Raw genomic sequence first — 21,392 nt, 5'->3', positions numbered from 1 at the left:
AGTACATCTTGAATTTTACAAGATAGGAAAAAGAGTGAAGCCTTGGTAAAGTCACACAGGGGGTGGATGTTGAGAGGAGTGAAGCCCTGGTGAAAACGAAGCATTCTGGAAGGAAGGGAACAGAGCCTCATTAAAGTGGCTCCTGTTGGCTAGGCAGGTCAGAGAGGGACAGGGCTAAGGAAAGTAGCAGGAGTTGGCTAGGTGGGGCTATTAGGGGCAGAGCACTGTTCTCACAGTTGAAGGGTTTCCATTCACTGCAGCTTGCTGAGCAGGTGAGCTGGAGAGTGAGGCTCTCGTGACTTTTGTAGTGGATTTAAACTCACAGGTAGTGATTTCAGATGCTTTGTAGAGAGAGGTCTTATTACCTCACCAGATCACAAACCCTCTGAATCTGGCCACCACCTGTCCACATTTAGCTGACTCATGAGACACTTCCCTCATTTGAGAGATGATTTCTCAACTTTTCCATTGAGTAAATGAAAAAAAAAAAACTCTGATGGCAGCACTTCCTATCAGCAATGGGCTGGTTCTTCATTCACCTTCTCTGAAAATATCAGCACACATGAACATATAACAGCTCCTGTCATCTCTCATCTTCCAACCCCTGGTCTTTCTGAGCCCACTTGGTCCTTTCTGAAACCCGGAAGCTATTTAGGATGCCAAGAACAATATAAAGCATGTAGAGTCTCAGCTCTAAAGAACACTTACCTGAAATTTCTGAGAAAATACAAAGAACATAAAGGAATGGAATGAATATCTTTTGATAACCAAAGGAACTGAAAGATGTGTGTGTGTGTGTGTGTGTGTGTGTGTGTGTGTGTGTGCAATATAATAGATAATGACAAACACTCCACTCTAACACCCTTTCTATTATCAGAGTTATGTAATACATAACACATAAACCAAAAGGTGTTAGAAATTTGCAACTCCAAAGACTTCAAACCCTGTTCTAATACCAAAAGGATGAAATTCTCATGCCATCTTTTGAGGCAGTACTCAATACCCTGGTGGTATTTATTTATTAAGATTCATTATAATGTCACCTTCTTTTGGATTTTTTTACTTTTTCTGTGACTGGAATCATGAATCCTTAGAATTGTATGAATAAATGTCCCCAAACAATATCACAGGAGGCTTCTCTAGTCTGGATAGGTTTGTTCTGGGAGAAGCCATTCTGACAGCAGGCTAGGAACACATGAGAGAAATGGTCTTATGTCAGAATTGTGGCCTTAACAGGTTAGCTTCAAACTTAAATGGGATGGAGGAAGAGGTTCCATTAGAGGTCATCTGTCTCAAGGGTTTGGAAACCAAGAAAAGTGATGGTGGACTCAGTAGTTAATTGTTATTTGAGACCTCACTATGGGTAACATAAAAACAGTAGCAACAGCCAGGCACTGGTAGCTCATGCCTCTAATCCTAGCTACTTAGGCTATACGGACTACAGTTGGAAACCAGCCTATGCAGTAATGTCCACCACACTCCTATCTCAAATTAACCACCAGAATTCTGGATGTAGAGCTGTGACTTAAGAGATAGGGTGTAATCCCTGAACAAAAAAAAAAGCTCAGGAGCATTCAGGGCCTGAGTTTAATCCCTAGCTCAGGCACAAAAATGTTAGCAGCAAAAACATGTCTACTGTGGAGATTTCAGGACAATTTAGGATGTGGACGTTCCAAACTACCCTTGGAGACTGTGTTTTGATAGAGACTCTTACTTTGCCTATAAATGTAGTGTGCCTAACTTCAGCAATGAGAGCGGACATGGGTAGAATCCTTTCTGAATGTGGGAAGAGGAGAGGCTAGCTGGATGATGGAAGAAGTCTAAGTTTGCAGCCCTTAAACACTGCTCTTACATGGTGGCAATCACCTGATAGTCCCCAGGATTACCTGGGAAGCATGGAGAATAATATGGAAGAAAGTACTTCTTTTTTTTTTTTTTTTTACTAGAGAGTTATAAGATGAATTGTTTTTCTTACAGCATAAAGGGAAAAGTTGTGTCCAGAAAAAGGAACCAATACCTCACAGTCCTGTGTTGATATTGTGACATCCTGAACCAGATTGTCCTCTAATTCAAGCTGCTTGTGAATGATTACCTGCTATGCAGCCCTGTGCTGGTTGCTAGGTGGGTACCCCCTTGGCCACCATAGACAACTGTCACTTTCCACTTAGCAGGTAGTCCTACTGGAATCTGTGGCTGCCTGGATATGATCCCATGCCCCCAGGACTAGACTAGAGGCTGGACTACCAGGCTCTAACTGTGCAACCCTACACACATATACATGCTGAAGTGGAAGCACTGGGACTGGAATAACATCCTTGGGCTGGAAGGAAGACCAACAGGAGAGGGAGAAATGGAAGAAATCTTTGGAGCCAAGATGAAGAAAACAAAGGATTCATTTTGTCTAAGAAAGGGAAGATCCAGCCTAAAGGCTCTCCTTGCATATATGAATGTATGAGGACTTGTTGGGACTATAGCTAGCAAGTGCAAAGTCAAGATGTACCCTATGCTGGTGGCAGAGCCATACCTGGGAGTGTCCAACATCTTTGGGCCATTGAGTGGACCCTTTATGTCCTCTAGACATGGTAGCATGGCTTATCATATCTAAGTGGAAGCTAGGCCTTAGACTCACCCCTCACTCCACCAGCTTCACCAATGTACTCTCCTCAGCATCCACGCCTGACAACGCAGAAGGCCAATGTACACTCTCTTGTGGCATCTAGGCTGGTCTATGAGCACTTAGACTATGCAGATTCTCTCTGTTCTAAATCAGAGGATCTTTGCCTGATATGACCTCCCTATGGCACATGCTCATGTCAGTGAAAGCTGATTTCTGTGATAGTGTGTTAATAATTGTCTAAAGGGAACTGGGGAAAGTAGTATCATCCATTGGATCCATGTGGATTTAGATTATGGTTTAGTAACTAGCAACAAGCACAACAAATTTGGTCAATAAGTCAATATCAAGGACTATTAAAACTCCACACTGGTTACACATACCTATAATCCTACCTCCTCAGGAGGTTGAGATGTTAGGCTCAGAGTATGAAAACAGACTGTCCAGAAAATTCCTGTAAAACTCTTAAGTACAACTAACCATGAAAAATCTGCAATTGGTAGATGTCTGGCCTTGAGCTTAGGGATAGTACACAGAGCCTCCATTTCAGCATCATTACTAGCATGCGCGCGCGCACACCACACACACACACACACACACACACACACACACACACACACACACACACGTGTGTTTACATGCCCAGACACACATATGTTACTAGTTAGGCATGGAAGATTGAAATGTAAATTCAGTCTCTAGGCATATGCTATATTTTCCTATCAGACATTAATTACCAGGCAAGATTTGAAATTTACTGTAGCAAGCATTTTAATTTTTATTGTCCAGCTTCTGCCACTGCTGGGATCACATTTCTTTCAATCTCATATATCACCTCAATCTACCTTGCTCCTTTTAAAATATGTACATTGAGTATAATGATTGTATTTATCCACTCTTCCTTTCTCCATGCCTTTGCTCCTTTCCCTTGACTTCATCCTGCCACCACTCCTCACCAACAACACATGTTCCATCTTCCTGATATTTATTTTCTTAAATTGTAAAAATTACTCAAAAGAGTTACACCACTGCAATCCTCCCGTGTATATGCTATACTGTAATTATTCAGCTTGTATAGAAATGCATACGACCCTGTATGTGTTTTCACAAATGTGTATACTTTAAATCTAACGTCCATATGTGAAAGAAAACATGTTCCTTGTATCTCTGGTCTAGACCTATTTCTCTTAACATGATTTTGTCCGTCCATTTCCTTAAAATGATACAATAATATTCTTCCTGATGGATGAGTTAAATTCCATTGTGGATCTATACCACATTTTCTTGATCCATTTGAAGGCATCTAGGCTGATTCCTAACTTGGCTACAGTGAATAGTGCAACAATGAACATGGGTGTGCAAATGTCTTTACCATATCATGACTTGTAAACATTTGAATAGATTCCCAAGAATAGTATGGCTGGATAATCCTATGTTGGTTATTTTAAGAATCCCTAAACTGGGGCTGGGAAGGTGGCTCAGTGGTAGAGCACTTGCCTTACAAGCTTGAGGCCCTGGGTTCGATTCCTCAGCACCACATAAGCAAAAAGAAAAAAGCCGGAAGTGGCGCTGTGGCTCAAGTGGAAGAGCATTAGCCTTGAGCTGAAGAGCTGAGGGATAGCATCCAGGCCCAGAGTTCAGGCCCCACAACTGGATCCCCCAAAAAAACAAAATCCCTAAACTGCCTTCCATAATTTCTACACCAGTTTATATTCTCACAAATAATGCATCCTCACCAGCATTTGTTGTTTGTAATTTTGATGATGACCACTCTCATTGGGGTGAAATGGAGTCTCACTTTGTTCTGATTTGCATTTACTTCATGACCAGAGATGTTGAGCATTTCCTGATGTGTTTATTGACCTTTTTTACTTCTCTTCTTAAGAAATCTGTATTTAGTTCTTTTGCCCATTTATTTATTGGGTTATTAATTCTTTGACTTATAATTTCATAAACCCTTCATTTCTGGATATTAGACCCTTATTGAATGTTCAGCTGGTTCTCCCAGTCTCCTATTTTCTGATGCTATTTATTTCATTTGTCTGAAATATATATATATACCTGCTGTACATTAGTTTCAAATGGAAAGCACAAGTTTAATTAAAATAATTGATTTTAGCTAGGTGCAGGTGGTTCACACCTATAATTCTAACTAGTAGGCTGAAATCTAAGAATTGTAGTTCATATATAGCTTAGGCGGGAAAAGTCCAGGAGACTCATCTCTAATTAATCAACAAAAAGCCAGAAATGGAGTTCAGGCTCAAGTGATGGTGCAGTAGACTTAAGATGGGGTGGAAAGCTCAAGGACAGCACCTAGACCTCTGAGGTTCAAGCCCCAGGCATGCACGCACGTATGCGCGCACCCACCCACCCCCTACACCCCCACACACATATACACACACACACACAATATTTTATTCATTTTGCTTCTAACAATATATTATCTTTTTTAAATTGGTTATTTTAAACAATTTGAGAAAATTGATAGAAATGATGCAGACGTTTTAATTTTCCTGAGACCATTTGAGAGCTTATTGCTAATAAGCTCTGATCACCCTAAGTGTTTTATTTGATACCTCTCTAAATAAATATGTGCTTCTATATAGGGCCAAAACAAACAATCTAGGTCCAGAAATATATTCACATTAATACATCACAAGAAACTAAACTTGAAACTCTATTGTTTTACTAGCAAACATAACCCTAATATTATTCAGTCTTGGCATTCTCACTTGCAAAAAGGATGGTTGGTATTCCTTTTTTATTGTTTTATTTTCATCTTATTTAATCTTTAGGTAGTTTTGCACAGGGTATCCATCCAATTTGTCAGTTTCTAAGGTCACTTACCACTTTCTTTCCTACTCAAGGCATTTCCAGCCAGGCCCAGTGTCGTGGTGTATACTTAAGGAACCCACTCTCATTGCAGTCTGATTTTCTCTCCTTTATACCATTCAACCTTGTCAATTGCATGTAAGATAACTTCTTGTGACACACAGTAGATTATGTCAGTTGTGTAGATCTTTAAAACACAAACTGGTTAAGACACAGAAAAGTAAACAATTTCTACTTAGAATAGTGCTCCCATCTTTACATGGTTATTAACTATTTAAACACCTTCATAACATATTCAATTGGAAAAGATTATAATTATATTATTATAGTTGACCTCTTTCTTTCTTTCTTTCTTCCTTTCGCTTTCTTTCTTTCCTCCTTTCTTTCTTCCTTTTTTCTTTCTCTTTCTTTCTTTCTTTCTTTCTTTCTTTCTTTCTTTCTTTCTTTCTTTCTTTCTTTCTTTCTTTCTTTCTTTCTTTCTTCCTTTCTTTCTTTCTTTCTTTTTCTTTCTTTCTTTCTTTTTCTTTCTTTCTTTCTTCCTTCCTTTCTTTCTTTTTGTCATTCATGTGGCTTGAACTCAGGGCCTAACACTGTCCAGGCTTTGAACTGCCATCCTGAGCTCAGCCTCCTAAGTAGCTAGGATTACAGGTATAAACCACCAGCTTCTGGCTAAAGTTGACCCTCTCATTGTAAGAAAATTCTCCTTCTTTATTGTTTTCGTTTCATTGATTGCCATGTCATAGCTCCATTTCTGACTTTTATGGTACTTAAGATAAGTTTTACAGAGCCAAGTACATGGTAGGTACTCAGGAGGCTGAGCTTTGAGGCTCATGGTTCAAAGCCAACCCCAGGCAGCAAAGTCTGTGAGACCCTTAGTTCCAATTAATCACAGAAAAAAAATGTGAAGTGACTAGAGTTTAAGCCCCAGGACTAAGCAAAAAAAAAGTAAACAAACAGAAAAAAAAGTTTCATGGACTTTTCTTTCCAGACTGGCTTCACACACATCCTCAGACCTCAGCCTCCTGAGTTGGTAGGATTATAGGCATAAGGTCCCAATAAAAGAGCTTGGTCAGTTTTTTAGTCATATATAAACATCACTACATCATAAGCCCTTGTTTTGTTCAAAGTTAAATTTCTGAGATCACCTATATTGCTGTGTGTTGTGGTGGTTTATATAATCTGATTGCAGTGTACTATTCATTTATATAATTGTTCTACTCATCCATTGTAATGTAATTGATATTTGGGTGCTACTTAATTCCTAGCTGTTCTGAATAGTGCTCTATAAACATTCTTGTAGATATTTTTAGTGAACATCTTACACGCATTTTCCCTTTGGCCAATAGTGAGAACCATGAGTCTAGAACTTAATGATGTTGGAACTTCCATTCCTAAGAACAATGTAAAGCATTCCACTGACTCCCAATTCTCACCTCACCAGGTTTTCATTACAAAATTAAATATTATTATTATTACTATATGCCTGTAGTTAAAGAAGCACATGATTTTTCTATTTTTTTTTGGGTCCGGTAATGGGCCTGAACTCTGGGCCTGGGCGCTGTCCCTCGGCTCTTCAGTTCAAGTCTAGTGCTCTACCACTTGAGCCACAGCACCACTTCTGGCTTTTTTCTTTTTGCTTATGTGGTACTGAAGAATCGAACCCAGGGCCTCAGGCAAGCAAGGCAAGCACTCTACCACTGAGCCACCTTCCCAGCCCCGAGAAGCACATGATTTTTTGAAACACTGAAGCTTTAAATAACAAAAAGTATTATCTTTGCAGAAAAGCTCTCTCTCATGTTATATATTATATATATCATAGTATATACTATGTATACACAATTATACTATAATATATCATAGATATAATCTATGATAATCTATAATATATTAAATATCATAGATAAAATCTATATTATTTTATGCCATATATAAGCTATGATATAAATTATATATTATAGATATAATCTGATATAGATTATATAGTGTTATTTATCATGTATAATATATAGTATATGTTATATACTATTATATATCATAGATATAACCTATGACATATATAGATATAATATTGATATTATAGATACAATCCATAATGTAATTAATAATATAATATAGATACATAAGAATATAATTACTATAGATATAATATTTAATATAATATAGATATAATCTATGATAAATATGCTGCAAAATAAACTATAAATATTTTGTAATTATAAAGAAATATAATAATCTATTTTATATATATATATATATATATATATATATATATGTAAATAAATCAGTCTTAACTGAAAGATACTTTTGTTCCAGTACTGGGGCTTGAAATCTGGGCTTCATGTTCTTAGATTTGTGCTCAAGTCTGGCACTCTATCACTTGAGTTACACATCTATATTCACCATTTGGGTGGCTTGTTGGATATGAGTCTCATGGATTTTTTCCACCAGGGCTGGCATTGGAAACTTAATCCTTAGATCTCAGCTTCCTGAGTAGTAAGATTACAGGGTTGAACCGTGGATGCTTGGCTAAAATAAATCTTTTAGAAAGATGCAGTCTGTGGTTCACTGTAAATATGTTGCTTGTATGAGAAGGCACTAGGTGGTCATGTTGTTTTACTGTGGAGATCAGAGTCGGGGAGAGGAGGGAAAGGAAGAAGGGAAAAGAAAGGAGGGGAAATGAAGAGAAAATAAAGAAGGGAAAGGAAGGGTCACGGTCGCACTATTATCATATAGAGATAACCTTATGATTTGTTCTTCATAATTAATTAATGGTTTAAATTCTTTATGTTAGCTGGGTACTTATGGCTCATGCTTGTAATCCTTGCTACTCAGAAGGCTGAGATCTGAGGATCACAGCTCCACCTAGGCAGACAAGTCAGAGAAACTTATGTCCAATTAACCACTAATATCCAGAAATGGAGCTGGTGCTTAAGTGGTAGAGTGCTCGCTTAGCCTGCAGGAAGCTCTGGGTTTGATTCCTCAGTACCACATACACAGAAAAAGCTGGAAGTGGCGCTGTAGCTCAAGTGGTAGAGCACTATCCTTGAGCAAAAGAAGCTCAGGGATAGTGTCCAGCTTTAAGCCCCAGGACTGGCAAGGAAGAAAGAAACAAAAAGAAAGAGAGAGCAGGGGGAGAGGAGAGGAGAGAAATAAGAAGAAGGAAAAATGCTCAGGGACCGCACACCAGGACTGGCAGGCAGCAGGACAGAGTGGGGGTAGAAAAGACATGCATTCTCTTCCCTTTCCTTTAGATAAAATGATTCCTGTCAATATGACATTAGAGCCGATCATGAAAAATTGAACAATAGTAAGCCTCTGATTATATGTAAAGCAAAATATAAATGTCTATAATATAAAACAGAAGCAATAAATAAAATATAAAAATATAGTGATAATGGCTAAGCTTTCTTTAACACCTTCATTAGGGCAAGCACTGAAACTGCAATTTTACTTTTTTTTTTTTTGTCCGTCTTGGGGCTTGAACTTTAGGCCTGGGCGCTGTCCTTCAGCTCTTCAGCTCAAGGTGAGCACTCTACCACTTGAGCTACAGCGCTACTTCTGGCTTTCTGGTGGTTTATTGGAGATAAGAGTCCCACAGTCATTCCTGCCTGGGCTGACTTTGAACCGTGATCCTCAGATCTCAGCCTCCTGAGTAGCTAGGATTACAGGCATGAGGCACCAGCGCCCGGCTTGCAATTTTACTTTTAATGAAACCCCTAAAATCCTTGTTCCCTAATTCAGCTTGCCCCAGGCCGTTTGGCCTCAGTTTTGTTTAGAACTTTCATCACCAAGCTTTCTCAAAGAAAGTGGCTTTGAAGTGTGCAAGCTATCACAGTGGTTCACAAAAGATGTTCTCCTATTTATATCTCAGCCACAGGAAGTGCCTCCATGAATTGCATGTCCAGTTTCAGTCGACTTTCCTTTGCAATGTCATATTCTGCAAATTCAATAATTGAGGACAAAAGAATACAGTACTAGATGACGTTGATCTAGATGCATTGAACTAATGAACAGCCATGTTGAATTGAAACTTTTTTGTAACTTTTTACAAAAAGGTCCCCTCATAATAAAAATAAATAATAAGGCCAGGCCTCGGTGACTCATGCCTGTAATCCTAGCTACTCAAGAGACTGAAATCCAAGGATCCCACTTCAAAGCCAACCCTGATAGGAAAGTCCATGAGACTCTTATCTCTAATTCCCTACCAAAATATTTGGAAGTAAAGATGTGCCTCAAGTGATAGAGTGCTAGGCTTGAGTGATAAAACTCTGAGTTCATGCTACAGTACCAGCACAAAAATAAAACAATAAATGGAAAAAGATACAGTATTAACTATTCTTGGTTAAAATTATATTCATATAAAATTCTAAAGCCTAAACTAGAGATGGTAGCCTGGATTCTGAGACAGAGCCTGAAGACCGAGATCTTAGAACTATAGGAACGACCATCTTAGCATTCAAGACATCAAATATTCAAAATGCATAATACAGACATAAATTCTGTGGATATAAGGGGAGAAGGCACTACCTCAGACCCAATTTACCACAATCCTAATATTTGAGTTCCATAACTAGGGTTCAGATAAAATTGTATGGAATTCCAATAAATAAATACATACATAAATACATAAATATATAAATCTAGCTGGACCCTGGTGACTCAAGCCAATCATCCTAGCTACTCAGGAGGTTGAGATTGTGAAAATCAAAATTCAAAGTTAGCCCAGGCATCAAAGTCTATGACATTCTTGATAATTAACCACAAAAAACAGGCAGTAAAATTGTGATTCAAGTGTTAGAGTGCCAGCCATGAGTGAAAAAGCTAAGAGACTATACCCAAGCCATTGTACCAGGAGAGACAAAGAGAGAGGGAGGAAGGAGGAGAGAGGGAGGGACTAGTGGAGGAGATGGAAGAAAGAGAGGTTCGTGGGTCTTAGGAATTGTGTGATTTAAGGGAATGCTTGTCAAGGTGTTGCTGCAATTATTTTACTTCTCTAATTAAGAAATAATAACAAAAACAAAAGACAAATATGAAAGCAACCCAACTTCACTTTGAACTTGACTTCTCCTGCATTTTCTTTTCTTGTTTTATTCACAGGAAAGGGAGTTTAATGTAAATAATATTTCTAGATAAACAAGCCATGACACTACTTATCCTTTTCTACCCCCATCCCTTTTCAATACATTTAACTTTGGCTACTATTTAAAAAAAACTAAAGCAAAAACAAAAATTTAGTACTTGATATTTCTCTCCTTAATATAAGTATAATTAAATATTTTAAAACTATCAAACTATAAGTAAATGTCTGAGCATTAAGATACATAGGTATCTAGGGATCACTTGTAGGTATAAAGTAGTTAAAATGACCCAAAGCTATAGCTCTCTTGCAAACAAAAGTCCTACACAAAAGTAGAAAAGAAAAGTTAAGCAAAGCAGACAGAAATGGAACTCTTATTTCTTTCAATGGTCAAAGCAAGAAAGATGCTCAAATTTTTATACAGAGATTAAAAAATAAGAACCACTGCAATACAAATAAGAATTTTTTCAATTTATAAGATGCTGGGTAGGAGAGAGAGTAAAAAGAATCAGAGGAAGAAATAAACGCCAGACAGGATGAGTCACATCATGCTCTCCACCTCCCGCATCATCAAATTTCTAGTCTCTAAAATAAACAACTTGGTTAAAACTCTTTTTACCAATGGTATAAAACCTTTAATTTATTCACAGCATGGCTAAACAGAAGCATGGTGTCTTTTTTGTTGTTGTTTTTCCTGAGAGCATGTTTCACACCATTCTTTTCTAGGACTTGAGATATAAGATCTTTTATTCCAGAGCAAATAGAACCTCTTGTTTGTATAAAACCTGAACTTGTTCCATGGTATCCATGAACTTTGAAGGGAAGAGTTACCTCCCAACTAAAATAGTGAATCACTTAGTAGCTTTAACAATCCATTGAGTCATCCTTCCAGAATCTTCCTTGAATATCATCAGTCTTTTCTTTTGTTGCTTAGAGAACTTGGGCTGTGGTTAGATGAATCTCATATAAGACATACTCCTTAATGGTTGAGTCTCATGAACTTTCTCAAACAGGCAACTCTCTACATTAACCTGATTGGATTTTCTTGATATGCAAAGCTAGGAGGGTAGTGGGAGAAAAAAAAGCAAACTAAATGACTCCAAACCCAAACTCTAGCACTAACTGTACCCATAAAAACAGATGGCAGCAATTTTAGTAGAGTAGAGACTTACAAGGGAATGGTAAATTAATACATCTTGGAAGCCCTGCATTCATGTACCCTGTAGTCAGAATGTAGTAGTTTTACTTACATTTTTATTTCTATATTTCAGCTTTCCCACCTAGCATGTCACATTTTATTGACATTGAGGGTTTTTTTTTTTTTTGCCAGAATAAAGACATATTTAAACTAATTGAAATAATATTGATTCCTCAGTAGGGAAAATGGTGCGGTTTTTTAAATTATAGCAATTTCATATCATGAAAGAAGTTGGGGTTATTTCTTCAGGAATAGTCACCAGTTCTTTAGACTTAAAGGTGTTTAAAAAGTCCCTAAATCACACTGGATCTGTATTTGTTGCCCTGCAGTCTCTTCCCCATCGCTAAAGGAGGGTAGACCTGGCTGAGCCAGTGGGACTGGTCTCTGCTCTGTGTCTGGTTTTTAATGTCCACAGGCTTGGCAGGAGCTCCTGAGGTGAGAAGTTTATCAGCCCTGGGCTCTTGGAAAAGTTCATCACCAAAGAATGTCCCCCAAAGGAACAGAACACAACCCAGCTCTGTCATCTGTCTTCTGCTTCTTATTAGAGAAGTCCTTTAAACAGCAGATTTGTTTTCCTAGCACTTGAGCATGCTCAGATGCATTGCTTCATTTGCTGACTATTTCACTAATGGGGGGGGCGGGGAAGCAAAAAAAAACCCTGCTACAAGAATTTCCTTAGTAACCCTGAAAGGTCATGGGGTTCATCAAAGCACTTCCCATTTGGAGCACTCTTTCTACCCAGCATTTTCTCTAATAATTTCTCTAATACTTCCAGCATTTCATCTCTGTGGCCTTTTTGGAAAAGTGAAAAAGGGCTGTCCACTCACCAAAAAAAAAAAAGAAAGAAAAGAGGGCTGGGAATGTGGCTCAGTGGTAGTGTGCTTGCCTAGCATGCGTGAAACCCTCGGTTCAATGGCTCAGTACCACATACACAGAAAAAGCTGGAAGTAACACTGTGGCTCACGTGGTAGAGCCTTGAGCAAAAGATGCTCAGAGGCAGTGCTCAGACCCTGAGTTCAAGCCTCAGGACTTGCAAAAAGAAAGAGAAAGAGAGAGAGAGAGAGGAGAGAGAGGGACAGAGAGACAGAGGCAGAGGCACAGAGAGAGAGAAAGGACAAAAGAAAGAAAGGAAGAAAGAAAGAGAGAGAGAAAGAAAGAAAGAAAGAAAGAAAGAAAGAAAGAAAGAAAGAAAGAAAGAAAGAAAGAAAGAAAGAAAGAAAGAAAGAAAGAAAGAAAGGAAGGAAGGAAAGAAGGAAGGAAGGAAGGAAGGAAGAAAGAAAGAAAGAAAGAAAGAAAGAAAGAAAGAAAGAAAGAAAGAAAGAAAGAAAGAAAGAAGAGAAAGAAAGAAAGAAAGAAAGAAAGAAAGAAAGAAAGAAAGAAAGAAAGAAAGAAAGAAAGAAAGAAAGAAAGAAAGAAAGAAAGAAAGAAAGAAAGAAAGGCAGGGATGAAGGAAGGAGGGAAGGAAGGAAGAAGGAAGGAAGGAAGGAATGAGAGAGAGGGAGGAGGAAGGAAGGGAGGGAGGGAGGGAGGGAGGGAGAGAGAAAGAGAGAAAGAGGAGAGGAGGGGGGAGAAAGATCCATTGGAAGAAACACATTTCTAATGATTCCAAAAATTTTCTTCCCATTCCCATTCCACATTCCTAATTAAACAATTCTAAAACTTGCATGTGCATGTGGAGTATCCACACTCTCTCAGGTATCGTTTTAAAGGAATAAGCAGCTGGGTGCAGATGACTCATGCCTGTAATCCTAGCTACTCAGGAGGCTGAGATCTGGGAATCATGATTTACAGCCTGTCTAGGCATTTAACTCTTTGAGACTCTTATCTCCAATTAACTACTCAAAAAGTCAAAAATGGCACTGTGGCTCAAGTGATAGAGTGATCACCTTGAGCAAAAGAAGCTCAGAAAGTGTCCATTTTGCTTAACATCATCTTATCTGGTCCTATGTACAGAGCTTTTGACCTTTTCTGCTTATCCTATACATGTACTAGTTATTGCAAATAAGGGAAACCATGGGACCTATTATGTTTCTTTGGCTGAATTCACTTAATACAGTTTTTTCCAAGAGTTTCCATTTCATAACTTTCTGATTGAGGCATAGAATTTCATTATATATTTATACCACATTTTCTTGATCCATTCATCTACTGAGGGGCATCTGGGTTGGTTCCATATCTTAGCTGCAATAAACATATTTGTGCTGGTAGTATTAGTATGGTTTTGTTTGTGATCATTTGGGTAAATACCCAAAAGTGGGATTGCCAGGGAATCATAGGGAAGCTGTATGTGGAGTCTAAGCGAAATGAACCCCAAGATAGGGACACGTTTTTTCTTTCTTTCTTGCTATTGTTCCTAACGAATTTATAATGTACTATGTGATTTTTTTCCATTTTTTATTTTATTGTAAAAATACTGTACAGAGGGGTTACAATTACATGGGTGAGATAATGAGTACCTTTCTTATCAAGCATTGTAGCCTCCTCCTTTGTTTCCCCTCCCCATCCCTTCCCATCCTTCCCCCGCCCCCCCACCCAATCCTCCTCTCCCCCTCCAAAAGTTGTAAAGCTCGTTTTCGGCATAACTACTTATACATCTCATTGTTGCAATGGGTGCACCTGTATCCCTATTTAACCAATTTGTTTTTTCCCTTCCCCTCCACAAATTATACCAGCATCAAATACAGTGAAAGTAGGGGTTATATTGTGGGGGAGGGACATACAAAGCAACAAAGAAATAATCTTGTAAATGTGTTAGAGATAATCACACGTAAGAATAATACATTTGAATACATATTTTAGGGTTCATTTCCCTAACATCAACTTACCTGACCTTTTCTGCTTGACTCAGAAATATACTAGTTATTGCAAATAAGGACAGTAGGGAACCTTACTTCATTGTTTTTGGGAGTGTTCAACCACTTTGGAAAACAATATGGAGGTTCCTCAAAAGACTCCACATAGAGTTCCACTAAGACCCAGCCATCCCACTTTGGGGTATTTACCCAAATATTCACAAACAAGACCACACTAAAGCTACCAGCACGACTATGTTTATTACTGCAGCATTATTTACCATAGCTAAGATATGGAACCCACCCAGATGCCCCTCAGTAGATGAATGAATCAAGAAAATGTGGTATATATACACAATGGAATTCTATGCCTCCATCAGAAAGAATGACATTGCCACATTTGTTAGGAAATGAAAAGACTTGGAAAAATTATATTAAGTGAAGTAAGCCAGGCCCAAAGTAACATGTGATTTTTTTTTGTTTCTTTGTATGTTCCTCCTCCATGGTATAACCCATTTTCACTGTACTTGATGTCGTTCCCTGCATCTTATATATACACTTCTCTAGCTTGGGGAGGGGAAGGGAAAAAGCAAAATTCTTAAATAGGTATACAGATTGACCCATTGTAACAATGAGATGTACAAAACACTATGTTGAAAAATGAAGTTTACAATTTAGGCGGGGAAGGGGGGAGGGAGAGAGTGTAGTTGGGGAGATGGGGAGGGAAGAAATGGTAGAAGAAAATCAAAGGAGGAGGTAACAATGCTCAATACCTTGCTTCTGTAACTGTAACCCCTCTGTACAGTATTTTTACAAAAAAAATGTATTTAAAAGAAGGAAAGAAAATGTCCAGACCGAGTTCAAGCCCAAGAATTGGCAAAAAAAAGGAAGCAGACTTCTATATGTAATAGCATTCAGGAATAATAATAATAATAATGGAAGAATGATATCTTGTTTTGATTTTGGCTTAGTTTTAGTGCTTTTAGTTTTGGGTTTTCTTTTCGTGACAGGGTCTTGTAATACAGCCCAGACTGCCTTGATCTCTTAATCCTCCTGCGTCCAGAGTGCAGGGATTATAGACATGCATTACCAAACTTGGCTACTTTTTAAAATAATATAGTATACATAACCTTATTTTAATAATAGTATATATATATAACCTTTTAACTATTTTAATAATAGTGTATATAACCTTTTAATATAGTGTATATGTATAACATTATTCACATTATGCTTTTTCTTTGGTTTTTGTTGTTGCTGCTATTTTTGAGTGTGCTAGTATTAGGGCCTGTGCACTGTCCCTAAGATTTTTTTCCCTCATGTCTGGTGCTCTACCACTTGAGCCACAGCTCCACTTCTGGCTTTTCTGCTGGTTGCTAATCCTATAATGGTAAATTGATTAAAAGCCTGTTTCTATGTGACAATATTCTAGTTGTATGTATGTATTCAAATGTATTTCTTAAAATTCATGTAATTCTTAGAAACTCTAATATTACATTTTATATTATATATTATTATGTTACATAAGTTATATTACTAGTTCTTAAAGATTCTAATATTATATACGTTTTTTATTACCATTGATATATCTAGTTTGACTTTGTTGTTGTTGTTGGTGGTGGTCATGGACCCTGAACTCTGGTCCTGGGAGCTGTCCCTCAGCTCTTCAGCTTAAGGCTAGTACTCTACCATTTGAGCCACAGCTCTACTTCTAGCTTTCTGCTGGTTAATTGAAAATAAGAGTCTCATGGACTTTCCTAACTGAGCTGACTTTGAACCACAAACCTCAGATCTCAGCTTCCTGAGTAGCTGGGATTACAGATGTGAACCATCAGTTCCTGCTTCGTGTGAGTTTCTGTGGATTTTTCTTTTCCCCAACTCCAGTGACTGAATCAGCACCTTCAAAGGACCCATGACCACATGTCAAGACTCTACCAAGTTCCAGATGCCAATGTATGGTACGGAATTTGGTCTCAACTCTGATATAAAGCAGCAAAGCAGGAGGAAGGTGGCTTTGTAATCAACCTGACTCAGGTTTAAACCCATGCACTGACACATAATCTTCTAAATAACCTTGAGCAGGTTATTTTACAGTTCTCTGGCTTCTTGAAATAAAATTAATCACACTGAGTTATTGGTTCTATGGTTGGTTTAAAGATAGTTGACAATGCAAAGTAATGCTTAAGTCTAACCTTGATCTGCCACTTTTTAATTCCTCAGCCTGAAGCATGAATTATTCTGTATCTAGACTCCTTCATTCTCAACATGAAGACACTCATTGTGATTTCTCATAGAACTTTGGAAAGATTAAAAATGGCGTGTGTGGGGGAGGCCAGTTGAGACTCATGTGTGTCTGTGTGTTTCTGTGTACTAGGGCTTGAACTCAGGGCCTAGCCACTATCTCTTCTTAGCTTTTTCCCTCAAGACTGGTGCTCTACCAGTTGAGCCGCACCTCCACTTCTGGGATTTTGATAGTCTCACAGACTTTCTTGTTCAGGCTGGCTTCAAATCTAAATCCTCACATGTCAACCTCCTGAATAGTTAAGGGAGATGACAGGTGAGCAATTGCCACCCAGATTGGCAGGATTAAAAACTGCCTTATAACATTTGGAACATGTTAAGTGAACACTTGATGTTTTAGTTATTTATCTTCCACAAAATTTGTCTCAAGTTTCTAGCATTAGTAACTACGTGACACCTTAGAGACGCAGTCCCTTGAATTGTCCTGGGGGGGGGGGTGCTGTGTCTAGCTGTATTCTAAGACTTTGTGCCCATAATGATGATGAGAGGAAAAACTGGCCAAGTGAGCAAAAGAAATTTATATTTGTACAATATTCTAGAAAATACACTTCATTCTTTATTTTAGGACTTGTTTATTTAAAAATGTTTCTTATCATTGGAATATCTGATCCTTAAAGAATGAATTAAAAAGCTGGGTGCTGATGTTCATACCTGTACTATCAGCTACTCAGGAGGCTGAGATTTGAGGAGGGAGGTTCAAAGCCAGCCTGGGCAGGAAAGTCCTTGAGACTCTTATCTCAGATTATCCAGGTGTAGCTCAAGTGGCAGAGATTCATCATGAATATAACAGCTAAGTGAGAATTTGAGACCCTAAGTTCAAGCCCCAGTACCAGCACTCCCCCACTCCCCACCAAAAAGCTCATAACTCAGTTGCTTTCTGCACCTAAATATCTGTTTATTTTTGACTGAAGTAGTTGGAGCTGAAGTTGGAACTGCTATAGCAATTAGGTTACTTTGAAAATATTTACTATTTTCATTAAATAGTGTTTATGCTGGGAAAAATATTTTACCACTTTCAGCATTGCTTTTAGAATGATACATATTTATGTTCTAATGATATATCCAGATTTGGAACCTTTCTTACATTTAAGATTCAAAAAAATGATATTGACATAATTTTTCCTCAAGCATTTGTATAATTCTATGAATAATGATTTTCTTTTCTTAACTTTTCTTTTCCTTTTTCTATTGTGAAAATACCATATAGAAGGGTTACAATTACTTGGGCAAGATAATGAGTACATTTCTTATCAAGCCAATAATTACTTCAATAATCATCCAAAATATTCTGATTGAAAGAAGAGATAAATCTATCATTGAATGGGGAGAGAAATGTGAATATTTAAAATCATCATTCAGACATATACTAGTTATTGCAAATAAGTCTGAATACAATTTTGAATTTAAATTTAAAGCATAAGAGGACACCTCTTAAGATGTGTCCTCTTATGCTTTAAATTTAAATTCAAAATTGTATAAAATACCAACTGGAAAATAGAAATATTGTACGTATTAAAGCCCAAATCTTTGTTCACTTAGTTTCTCCAGAGTTATTATGAGCAGTTATTACAGGGTTTTGCATTGTTGGTTACTGTCATTGCTTCTTTTTAAAAAATGTCAAATACTTACCTGTCTGTTTTCCTTAGACTACATCAGTATAATGTCAGGTACTCTTTAGACCCATTTGATATGTTTTCTTCCTATTAATTAATTTCTGCATATTATTTCCAATGTTTAGACAGTTCTTCATAGCCATTTGGCTATTTCCTATGAACCCTGCCTATTTTAAAAATATTTGTCTATCTAAGCCTGTGCAGTGTCATGAAGATTCAAGTTGTGACTGAGATGGATGGCCACAGTAGAATTGGAAGTGAACTTGTGACTTTGGGCAATAAATGTGTGCATTTTCGTGTCAGCTTTTTTTGTATAAGATAACTCTTAGAGATACACGTTTATTTATCTGTTGTACATATTTGATTACAATTTTAATGTTTGAAAGATTGCACCCATTTGCTTTTGCTATGTACAAGTTACGATATATTTTCTGTTCCTAATAAGTGAAAATATAGTAAGTGAAGACTAATTTAAACAGGAAATAAACATTCTGTCTGCGCTTAAAAATGATAAAATCTTACTGTGTCATAATTCTTTTTTTTCCTCCTGGCTTCCAAAAGAACAGTGCTCAAGAATCAGCACCCCACTGCTGCCATTTGGGGCCTGAGTTCACACAGTGGAACATGGGCTGACAAAGGAGAAAGGCCAGTGTTGGCTCACTTAAGAGGGGTGGTCCTGGAAGTCCAGAAAGCAACTACAGCAGAGGAAAGAACTAGATTATACATTGCAGTGGCAGGAATAGGACCCACACATTCAAGGTGCCATCTGTGCACAGTCCTGCAGTGGTAGCCAGAGTTCAGGAGGACCAAGGCGTGGCATTTGTGTGATCTGAAATGACCCAAGTTCAACAACGGGGATTTCTGACACAAGCAGGTCTTGGAGATTCTGGGCCATGTTTCAGGTCACGTTAACTGATGCATGGCTGAAGCACAGAGATTTGTGTCAAAGGCATCCATGACATGTCTCACTGCCTAATGACCTGACCCTACCTGATACCGCATAGAGTGACAGATTTTGAGGTCACTGCCACCCTGTGCAGCTGCACTTAAGAAACCTGCCTAGCACGAGGATGCTTGGTTTGTCTCAATCCACACACAACAAGGAAGCCATATTCCAGTGGAGATCCTGCCACCAAGGAGAGTTATTCAGTCACCTCAAGATTCTCACAAAAAAATCAAATGAAGTGAAAGGCAAAAGATTTATACATCTGAAGAGAAACTATAATACAAAGAAACATAGGCTGTTTGGTTACCCTCATTTGTGGGAGCTAGAATGTGCCTATAAATCTGTAAGCAAACACACTGGATGGTTTAAAAAAAACACAATTCACTAGGACATGATAAATTAGACACATCTCTAGGCAATCACACACAGTAAGACCAAAGGAGGATATCTTAGGGGAGGAACACAAAGGCACTATGCCTATGCACCTCTGATCATAGAAAATAATATTTATCCAAATGAACTCCAGAAAAATGAAACAAGAGGTTTTTTCTCATTGCTGTTTTTGTTTTATTTTTTCTTGTCCATGTATCTGTCTTTTGGAGGGCATGCAGGGACATAGAAATGGAGGGACAAAGGAGAAACAAACGCAGCTGTGGTATTCACTGGACACTGTGGAAAATAAACTCTACAGCTTGTGGTTGGGGATGGGAGGAAAAACTGAGAGAGAGTGAGGGAAGGGGAGACATTGTCCAAAAAGAAATGGACTCATTACCGGACTTATGTGACTGTAAGCCCACCTGTACATCACCTTTAAAATAACAGTAAAAAATGCATTAAAGTAAAATACCTCAGTGGCTGGTAACAGTGCAGTGGTGGCAAAGGTCATGTGATGGGACTCTGCCAGCCACAGAGGTCTGGAAAGCCTTAGGCCAATCGTGAACTCATGGCCTTATGCAAATACCCATGACACTCAGTCAGTCTCAGTCGTGAGTTGCAACTCTTATCCACACTTGTGGTCTGTTGTGAAGTGTTCATGCCCAGGGTGTTCTCTTTTAACCCTGCTGACACTCGAGGCCCTGCTTTGTTCACTGAGGATGGCACTGATTCTGCTCTGTACTGTCTGTACTTCTGACCATGTTGTGACTTACAGTGGTTTTTTAGATTGTAGTCTTCCAATACATGTGTTTGCATCTATTAACATACAAACATTATTTGCATATTAAACACTTAGGCATGTTCTTCACTTCTCAAAATCCATGGTCTTCACATTTCTCTGTTTTAGTCACTGTGAGAAGAGCTCACGGGAAAAGCTTTGCAGGCCTCGGCTAGACAGCTGGTGGGTACAGAAGTGGGGGCCTCAGCTGGGGCTCCCCCAGGACCTGGTGCTGTGTGGGTAACAGGTGGTAGGGGGGGCCTGGGGTATTTGCACCCCAGTCTGGAACCATGAGGTCTTGAAGATGAGGGGGTTCCATAACAGGGGATTGGCCTGGGGATCTGAGGCTCAAAAATAGTCCAGGAGGAAGTGGGCCAGAGACTGCTGGGGGGAGGGGGTGCTGAGGGTGCCCTGAGGCCTTAGATCCCCACTGTGGCCTGAGGCTCAGACTCTAGGACCTAGAGCTAGAGGAGATTATATGGGGACCTTGCAGCCCAGGAATAGGGGTTCCCTCCGTCTCTCCCAGCCCTTGCTATGGTACTGAAACTTGAACTTAGGGCCTTGAAATCTTGCTTTCCACTAAAGGCTGGAGCTCTACCCCTTGAACCACACATCTACTTCTAGCTTTTGGGTCGTTAATTGGAGATAAGAATCTCTGCCAGCCATTTGTCCTGTGATTCTCAGTTCTCAGCCTCTTGAGTAGTTCGGATGACAGGCATGACGCTCAGTGCCCAGCTCAACTTTCTTTTTATTTGTCATGTAGAGTTTTCATATTCAGGATTTCAGTTTGATTTTTCAATAATTCCAACTTTAGTAAAATTATTGGTCATATCTTTCTTGTTTCTTGTGCTCTTAATTTGCATCTT

The sequence above is a fragment of the Dipodomys spectabilis genome, unplaced genomic scaffold (assembly GCF_019054845.1).
Source record: "Dipodomys spectabilis isolate Male_0828 unplaced genomic scaffold, ASM1905484v1 ptg000056l, whole genome shotgun sequence".
In the NCBI taxonomy this organism is placed as follows: domain Eukaryota; kingdom Metazoa; phylum Chordata; class Mammalia; order Rodentia; family Heteromyidae; genus Dipodomys; species Dipodomys spectabilis.
Note: the sequence above shows the minus strand (reverse complement) of the source record.